At 41.0% G+C, this 7,769-nt stretch overlaps 1 long non-coding RNA gene across 1 annotated transcript; it reads right to left on the reverse strand.

The window, feature by feature from the left end:
- Positions 1-5,391: 5,391 nt before the first annotated feature.
- Positions 5,392-7,402, reverse strand: LOC109370109. The gene is made up of 2 exons (XR_002119931.2): positions 7,235-7,402; positions 5,392-6,240 (listed from the first exon to the last, which is right to left on the reverse strand). It is a non-coding gene; the product is annotated as an uncharacterized LOC109370109 (long non-coding RNA).
- Positions 7,403-7,769: the final 367 nt, after the last annotated feature.

The following is a 7,769-nucleotide window of genomic DNA, read 5'->3' on the forward strand; positions in this document are numbered from 1 at the left end:
TTTTCAAAGCGTATGGCAGTGTGTTCCTGATCCTTCCCTTTAACAGTATGCTCTGGAGCGGATTTTCCCGTGTTCAAGGGCCAGATTGCAAATGTATTGGCTGGGAAAGGAAGTGGAGTCATGCTCCAACAATGATTTTTATTGAGTAACTATAGATGAGGAATGACAGTTAGTGCCTGGCAGGGACCCTGTGTGTTAAGTTTTCTTTATGAACTCTCTCTCTCTGCCCAACTCTTTAACGTAGAATTGCAGGAATTTATAGTGAGCTCCAAAAGAAGTGGATACGTGAGACCTGTTGGTGCCAGACACCATATTTCTTTCTAAATCTGGTGTCAGCAGTGGGGCTTCTTGTAGTGGTACAGCTGGGAGGATGCTTCCATAGGCTCTTAATGCACACTTTAAAGCTTTTTACGTACCTCTGCCTCGATACTGGGCTGATACAGTGCTGGGAAATATCTGAACATGCTCGCTGGCTGTGCTCTTCCCTTCCTCCCAGACTGCTACTGTGTGGTTGTGGTGGTGTTGTTTTTTTTTCTTTTTTTAATCCTAGCTTTCAGGGATTCATTTCAAGCACTCTGTATTGCTCACAGGGACAGGAGCAACCTGGCTCATGGCAGAATGCCGCCTCTGCACTTTGTGGGTTGTGATGGGCTGATCCTGAGCTGCTTAAGTCAGTGGGAATTTGCATTGCCCTGAAGAAAAGTAGGAACTTTCCTGAGAACTCACCCACATCCAGTGGGGCTGCTCCTCTTCTTCTCACTTTATCTAAATCTGGTTGTTTTGCCCTTGATTTTTCCTTCTTCCATGGCAAGATAACGCCTGCTCTTCTCCCTGCCTCCCCCAGCCCTCCAGAAAGGCAGTGAGGGAGCTCAGAAAGGCAAAGGCTTCTTAATAGCACTCTGCCTCCTTTTAATTTAATTGGAGAGCTGCGCTGAGTGCAAAACTGTTTTGACACAATTTTTCTTTTTAATATCTCACCCTTTGACTGTCAGTATTTAAGGAAAAATGAAACTAATCATCAGTGAAGGTGCTGATGATAATGCTTCGTAGCTGATGTGGCTCTCATCAGAAAGCTTTGTAGGAGACAAAAAAAAAAAACTGTGTAAGAATAGAACATGTAAAGGAGGTTTCAGAGGGGAAAAAAAAAGGACCATTAGCAAAATGCTCTTCTCATGTTACTAATATTATTTGTATGTTGGGAAACAGGAGGAAAAAGGCTACTTCCTTGTAAAGAGTCAATCTTGTAATTTGTCCTGTGTTCCTTTTCCCAGAGGTACCAACACCCCTCAGTGCCTGGGCTGGCAGATTTTCCTGAGGAGGGGAAGTGTGATGTTTGGAAGGGGATGGATTCTCTCGTCCTTCAGGTAAGAGCCAGCCCTGCTCATCACTTCATCTTAAACTCAGACCAACCTCTTACCGTTGCTGAAGCAACAGACATACTGCAATTGGCAAAAGGCTGTGTCCCTTAGAAGGGAGTTAATGAGTCCAGGATTGTACTCCAAAATGGAAGACGGCATCATGGAATAGCTGGAGATAAAACAACAAACCTTATCAGGGCACAGCAGGTGGGACGTGATAATCTGCTATGACTATTTTAGTGTCTGATAACCAAGGACAGATTCAGTGTTTAGCCCAATACAGGTTATTACAGAAGAGATTAGCATCATACAGATGGGTAAAACCGCAGCTCAACCTCATATGAGGCAGGTAAACCATTCCCAGAAGCGGGTATCTCAAAGCAGAGGAGCAAGGACAGCAGGGGCTGACACAGAAGGTGGTCCAGGATCACTGCTGGGTTTCTGCTCAGGGAGGGCAGGGTAATGCTGAGCGACGGGGGGCTCCAGTTCCTGCAGTATGGATCTCAAAGAGGTTCAGCACCATTCACTCTTTAACTGTTCCCCACGTTAAAATCTCATTAGCAGCCCACACGTTCTTAAACTCAGGAGTTTGTTTATGTGTGAGCCTTTCAGCCCTCAGTGCCACAGTGTCTGACATCTGGTATGGCTCAATCACTTAAATGGGAAAGATCAAACATTTCAAAGGGCCTCCCTGGGTTTGGAAATGGAAAGCTCTTATCTCCTCAGACAGGTACAGCAGCTTGCTGGACAGCAGTGTGTTTTATCAATAGTAAAAACAAACCAATGAAGAATGTACATTTAACAGAAGTTTCAGGTGTGCTCTGGTCAGATTCTGCTCATAGTGGAGACAGCTCAGCCAGTGGTGTAAAGATAAGCTCTGTTAGATGAGATCACCATCTTTGAAAATGTATTTCATATTTTCATGTGGCAATTTAATATTGACAAAAATACTTGAATGTGCGGAGGAAAGGTGATGGAAGAACATTTGTAGTTCTGTAATTAGCACTGTAATGATGTTGGCTGTTTAAAGTTAGCTAACAAAATGGAACTGAAATTTAATAGCAGTTGTAAGTCAACCCCACCCCTCCCAGATGCACTGAATGCATTTTTGTCTTCACTTATGCTGTATGCAATGGTGTGACTGTCTCTGTTCATAAAACTGCCCCGGATTCCTACAGAAAAGACAAAGACATAACAATTTGCAAACTGGGGAGGAAATAACACTGAAAGTTTCTCCCACCCCTTCCTGCAGCTCATTTCCTTAAACAATGTATTTGAATTTAATTTGAGAAGTTCTGGTTTTGGTACAATCATTGCTTTCAGTTTGGTTTCATTTCTGCTTCTAAAATACAGCTTCCTAGAGACCTTACATTAACTTCACAGATTACAGATGACATTGAACAGAGGTAAGAGGTATAAACCAAATATAAAAGACCATCCATTTCCATGCATGATTAAATGCTGACTCAAGGTGCTGCTGTATTTTTGATCCCCAAAGTTTAATAAAATTCAAGACAGGCAATCGTGAGTCGCAGACAAATTAAAATTTATTGAGACAGACAAAAATGCAACTATTCCAGACTACAGTTAAGCATTTACAGTTAACCAAAGAAAGATAGCAAAATGTTCACATTCCACTTAACTCCTTATGGAAAAAGCATTCAGAATTTACTATGCAGTTCTACTTACTATGATAGCCTACATCCATCTACAGTAGGGACATCAAACTGAAACACGTAATATTTGGATCTCTTCTTACAGATCTACACATTAAACAGTAACGGACATCAACAGCATTGAGAAAAGTATAAAAAGACCAAAAACCACCTACTGTAGAAAGGGCTTTTCGATGTATAGTAACTGTACAAAGCAGTCTATGTATTAAAGGAACCTGAATGGCATATAGAAGGGGCTGCAATAAAAGCCAACAAATGTAGGAAGCTAAGCTTGGGTGAGCCACTGGTCTGTAGCGAGTGATGACCTCAGATCTATGTCATTTGTTGCTCAAAGGGAAAAATGCTACAAAACTTCTAATATCAAAATATTCCCATGCCAGAAATGTACACTGAGACTAGCAGACTAGGCTGGAGAGGCAAGGAGAAGCATTCACTAACAAACAGTGTTATTTTAAATATAAACTTTACATTTTCAATATAAACTGTAGAATAAATATTAAATAAACAGTCTTAACAGTTTAAAGTAATAGTATGGAATAGCTTGAAAAAAAAGATAAAGGAAAGAAAAGATTTCTTTGTGTTCACAGCAAAGGCCAGTAATGACCCAAAAAACCCAACTGTGCTGAAATCTGAACTCAAGGAGATTTTGATTTAACCACAGTAGTTAAAAGGACACCTTGAACCATAAAGCAATGCCTAACAGTATTTCATAGTCCCTAATATGAAAAGAAAATGAGATTAAAAATTGGTTTGTGTCTCTAAAAGAATGGGGCAACTCGGATTCCATTTTTCACAATGAGAAAATGTTTGAAAGGTCAATGACTTGATGCAGATGGGAAGTTCTGCTTTGGGAAGAAGAAAAAAAGAAAGAAATTAAATTAAGCTGCAAGCAAATTAAATCCTTTACAAAGCATGAAGAAGAAAAGGGCTTGATCTGACAAAGGATTGGTTCTTTTTAGATTTCTTGGCTGTTTTTATTTTAAAGAAATAAAACATTTTAGAGTTATTGTTTCGATATACACATGTAAGTGTATACATAAACTACAGGTCCCCCAAACACTGCACAGTGCTAGTGGATTTCAGCAGGGCTTTGTTAAACAGCTTCATGCTATTTGAGGCAAAAGGCAGTCTGAGCTGCCATTCAAGCACAGAGATCTGCTTGGTGTCTTCCTGGTGAGGCCCTACCCCATTATTTGATATTATTTTCTTTAAACTGTTATAGCTGCAGTCTTCTGAACTAGTCCATAATAAAAGTGTATTTTTCCAATGCTGATTTGGAACGGTCAGACATGCAAGATAAGATAGGATCAGGATGAGAATTGGATGCTGGTGGCACTTCTGCTGATGTAAACTGAAGGATGTCCACATTGTTTTACAAAGCATTATTTAACAGCTTTCATTTAAACAGTTGCAGACTTTGTACAAAAACCAGGAGGGCTGCAAGCTTGATCCTGGCATTCCTTGTGAGGGTTTGGTCGGACAGGCTGTGCCCTGGTGAGGTGGGGAGAGAAGGGATGGACTGTGTGCCCTCTGCAGTGATGCACATGGCTGGAAAAGCCATTTCAAAGGGGCACAGGAATGTAGAAAAATATGTAAGCATGGAGAGTGAGACCATGGGGGAGGAGGGGAGTAAGCTGAAGGTAAATTTGTTCTGAAGAGTTTTTCTACAAAAAACAGCACCTACTCCACCACCACACAGTTTGTGTGTGGATGCACAGTGCTCTCCTTGGCTCGGTCCACTTAAAGCAAAAGTAATGAAAGGTCACCGCCGTATGTTCCTGCATCAGAGAACTACCATGGGAAAGGACACGGCAAATAATTTAATGTCAGTGTGCTGTGATACAATTGTAGAGCTATAAATACATGGCTGATGTGGAAGGGAACACAAATTGCATTTTAATACTATTCTTTTTGTATGTGCGTGTCAGGAGTGTGCAGCCTGTCAGGCTGAGCAGGAGTTATGCTTTTGAAGCGCTCCCACATCAAGTTGCTTTTTTAAACAGGCCAAATACATATTAACTATTTAAATTAAAGAAATGACAGCTTATTACTTTTGATGGTGAGTGGCTCTGAAAGCTGTGTAGAGCCTTGCAGTGAGGGATTGCTTACCAGGCAGCCTAGTGGTGTGTGAGCCTGCGTGCTGTCAGTGCAACACTGAGTGCAAAAGAGTTCAGCCAGATGCTGGGGAATGGCTATGGAAGTGGTTGTGGTGCTGCAAACTAATGAACATCTCTCTCCTCAAATACTTGGAAAGGCAGATGGATGCTGTTCCCTGCCTCCAGGGCTTGATTTGTGATAGCTGCAGGTTCTCAGCAGCTCTGAAGATCAGGGCTGTGGTATTTAACCCAGTAACAGTGGTAGAGAGCTGATCTGTGCTCTGGTGGGAGTTTGTTCTTCAGTGAGGTTGGACTAAACCTCTCAGACACATTCTCAAAGAATGTAAGGAAAATAAAATCCCACCCATGGGTTTCTTTCAGGATTAAACAACTGGTTCTAGGGAGCAAGAAATCACTACCCAAGGTATTTAATCAACTGGAGTGCAATAAATACTGAGTAGAAAAGGAGACGCCTCCTCTTCCTTTCCTGTGAAAGAAAAAGGATCGTTTGCGATATGATCCAGATAGCAATTTATGATACAAATTGACTGTGATAACATCTGATGGGTTTCTAAGCCTTGTACCAGTTTGCTGAGCCCTTCTGTGATTCTTCTTTCACGAGATGTGTGTCATAAGCTGTGCAACTGAGGATTAAGACATGAAATGGTTTTGGAACAAAATTCATTGCCCCCTGTGGATGGAACAAAAATCTCCCAAACCAACAGAATAAAAGCTGGATTCCAAACAGTCATTGCTGGGGAAAAAAAAAAAAGCAAGCAGTCTTCTAAATTAAATAGACTATACAAAATTAAACTCAGTAAAGAGGGAATATTTGTGCCAGGTACTCTCAGATACAATTGCACAGATATGATATGACTTGCAATATTGTGCAAAACGTGAGTCCTCGGAACAACGGGCACTACCATATATAACCAATTTCATCATCCTTATCGTCATCTTCATCTTCATCATCTTCATTAGCTGCTCTTACATGAATCTTCAGTTTCCCTTCTTTGTCTTTTTTTGTTGCTTCAGGTTCCTCTTCCAAATCATCCAGCAGCACAACAGATCCACCACTGCCAAAATCCCCTGAGGTTTCTTGCTCCTCTTCTGAAATAGGCAAGTGGGAACAGTCATTTCCTCATGTGTCACCGTATCACCTCGTACATCACTACCCTTGTCATTCAAGCCACTGGCATTTGCAATGTAACTTTTTTAATTAATTGGCTCAGTTGTTCATTAAACAATCTATAAATTTCACTTTTCCTCCTGAACTGAGTTAAATTTATATATTAATTTACTCTAGGAAATTTACTTGCGTGAAAAACTGCATCACTCTGCTCCCAGATGCTCAACTCATTTTAAGACTGACTCAGTTCATGTGCATGCAGGCCAGAAAATAACTACTTACAAATACTTTTAACTCATTTTGATTAAGTAGACCAGGTTAGAAATTCTGTAATTTGATTTTTATTTAAGTGCATAAAACACACTTTGCAAATACAGCTACTGAGCCTAAAACCCATGATGCAGTTCTGAGCATCCCAAACTTTCTTGGTCTCTGACTTTTTTCTTCTGAAATTACAACAGCTGCATCTACAGCCATCACTCAAGCACACCAAAGCAATGCCATGGAAATCCTGCCTGCCTAGGTAAGACAGCTAACTGGTGATTGTATATACCCCCACCGCGTTGTACAGTCAGCAATTTTCTTGGGCTTGATTGCTAATTTATAAGAATTTGTAGCTATTCTTCCTTTCTCTAGTAAGAGATTGTGAAGTCCCAAAGTACATAGAACAATATATTTAATAACCTTGCATAGCAGTCCTATAGCCTTAATTACAATATCAATGACATACCCCACACAAAACATCCTTTTAACACTGGCTACTGTGTGCTCCCTTCTGCTGTAGTCCCTCAGTCAGAAGGACAAATGTGTGTAAGGGCCCCATTTGTAACAGGAATTGGGAACCACGTGAGCACTTTGAACACAGCTACGTTTTGCTGTTGTCATTTGTGTTATCATACTTCATCTTACAGCAGTGGCAAGCCTTACAGTGATGTTAATTCCTTTGCTATCTGAGGAGAGCACATCATTACTCACCACAACTAACCGTCCCCTGCTTTCTCGAGCCAGCTATCTCATTGCCATACTTATCAACACACCAGCACTGCCCTGTGCTGCCGTGGCACTGAGTGGCTTTGTAATAACCTTCCTCATTGCACCGTGGGATGAAAGCACCTGAATAAAATACAAGACATAATCAGTAACACAAGCCTCTGTAGGATTAAGCAGGTCTATGATGGTATGTGATATGATGAGCTTGTTTATTTATATGAAAAGCTTCAGTGTTGGCAAGAAAACTCTTGTGACTAGCTAGTGCCTAAAAGGGAGCAGAAATTGTATATGATTAACTGTCTTGAGCCACCCTGGTCACTACACAGTGCATGGCTTTGTGATAGCACGCAGGGGCTGAAGGCATGTGCTCCTAAAGATGGGGCTCAGTCTGTCTCTGAATGATTAGCATTCCTGTGGTCTTGTTCAGATTTAACTCTAGGTTTTAAGCTTTTCTTCCCAACTGGAACATTACCCCAACTACATTAATTGTGCATTTTCCCTCCATTTGCACTCCTTCACT

Source organism: Meleagris gallopavo, chromosome 15, assembly GCF_000146605.3.
Source record: "Meleagris gallopavo isolate NT-WF06-2002-E0010 breed Aviagen turkey brand Nicholas breeding stock chromosome 15, Turkey_5.1, whole genome shotgun sequence".
NCBI lineage: Eukaryota > Metazoa > Chordata > Aves > Galliformes > Phasianidae > Meleagris > Meleagris gallopavo.